Source organism: Pundamilia nyererei, unplaced genomic scaffold (assembly GCF_000239375.1).
Source record: "Pundamilia nyererei isolate P.nyererei 1_Seehausen unplaced genomic scaffold, PunNye1.0 scaffold04614, whole genome shotgun sequence".
NCBI lineage: Eukaryota > Metazoa > Chordata > Actinopteri > Cichliformes > Cichlidae > Pundamilia > Pundamilia nyererei.
Window position 1 is genome coordinate 1 of NW_005192015.1, and position 1,702 is coordinate 1,702.

At 34.3% G+C, this 1,702-nt stretch overlaps 1 long non-coding RNA gene across 1 annotated transcript; it reads right to left on the reverse strand.

Moving 5' to 3' along the window:
- Window positions 1–942: 942 nt before the first annotated feature.
- LOC102197671 (uncharacterized) lies at window positions 943–1,542 on the reverse strand. Its single transcript, XR_312633.2, has 3 exons — window positions 1,477–1,542; window positions 1,325–1,378; window positions 943–1,161 (listed from the first exon to the last, which is right to left on the reverse strand). It is a non-coding gene; the product is annotated as an uncharacterized LOC102197671 (long non-coding RNA).
- Between the last annotated feature and the right edge of the window lie 160 nt (window positions 1,543–1,702).

A 1,702-nucleotide genomic window follows, 5' to 3' on the forward strand; every position in this document is an offset into this window, starting at 1 on the left:
AAACACAGCTGGGACAAATCAGGGCTAACGAGACAAGGGAAGCAAAACCAGATACATTAACATGAGACATGGAGTTTCAAAGTAAAACAGGAAACATAACACAGAGACGTGGACTTGACACGGGGACACAGCAGACGGGAAAAGAGCAACTACACAGAACAGAAACCAGAAGGCAGAACTCTGACAAAGAAACCAAAAGACTATGATAAATAATCTCAAAATCAAAGTTCAATAATAATGTAAACTCAAAACTCTGGGTCGATGACGAAGGTCTAACACTCAGCTCTCATATGTGAGTTTGTGTATGTGAATAAGACCTCAGCTTACAAATCCAACAACTTCTCAACGTTGCACTTTATATGTTTAAAACTAAAACTTAACTCTGAAGTAAAACAAAATGTAAAGTTAATGCTACTTTTTAATTAAATGTACAAATGAAACTGAAAAGTTAGATTTTGTTGTACACAAAGAAAATGATGACACGGTGGAGAAGTTTCCTTGAATCTTATCTGGATTGTTTGATTTAAAACAGTGTAACAAAATGACACTGTGGGGCTGTACAAAGGTAAAATAGCAGGGAAGTGAGTAAATATATAGATAAAAATAAAAGGAAGAAATACATTAATTATCCAAATACTTAGAAAAAACATTATGACTGCCATCATCTCTGTTGTAAGTGGGCAGGATGGTACAGTTTCTACAAGCAGCATCAGCTCTGATTTCTTTTTTTTACTTTAGGGTTTGACAAAGAAAACTCAAGAACATTTTTTCACATGATACATTTATTTAGATAACATACAAATGTATAATGTTTAAACATATAATTGATTAACAGTAATGAATCACTGATCAATATCAGAAAAGCAAAAGACATTCTCTGTTTACTACAACATTGTGCCAAATTAATTTAATAAAGTTACATATGTATAACTTCATGGGGACACAAGCTCCTCATCGCACCCAGTTTCTTTTCTGAGTTCTCTATTTTTGCAGCAAACTCATCTTCTTGTATATGAAAGTTCTCACATTCTTCAACATGTGCGAACAGATGTTAACGAATGGGCTATCGGGCGATAATCTCTTCACCATTTCCAGCTGACGAGTGCTTTGGTCATACATTTCCTCAAAACCTGATGTTGCTATTCTGTACATATATTTTGCCTGAATGAGAAAAATAAAAGTTTTAGCAGAATCACTTAATCAAATCACTAATTATCAGATCAGTAAAGCTATGCTGATGTTATTGGAGTCTTTTGTTAGTAATGTGATGAATTAAACACTTTCTCAGCCAAAATGTGAGTAACTTGGAGACTGACTAACTCACCTTTAGCCTTTGTTCTTCTTGTATTGCTTTCTGCAGGGTTTCCTTGAATAGTTTCTGAAAATTTCCCAGAAAGAAGCAAAGCATAGTGAGTGTGACAGCCGGTTGAGGAACACATTGAAAACCACAAAGGTTAAGGAAACATTAGCATTTACCAGTTGCTCCTTGTCATTCAGTGAACTTGAGAGATCAAACAGTTTTGTGATTGTTTCCTGTCTATATTTGTCTTCTGCCTGATGGGAAAAAAGTAGCACATTTAAATTTACTAGATTATTCTGCATCCTGTACACTGCAGTTACTATACTTTCAGTATATCACTATAGACAGTTCAATGTAAAATGCACTCATTAAGTAAATACACAGCAGATTTTAAAAACTAAT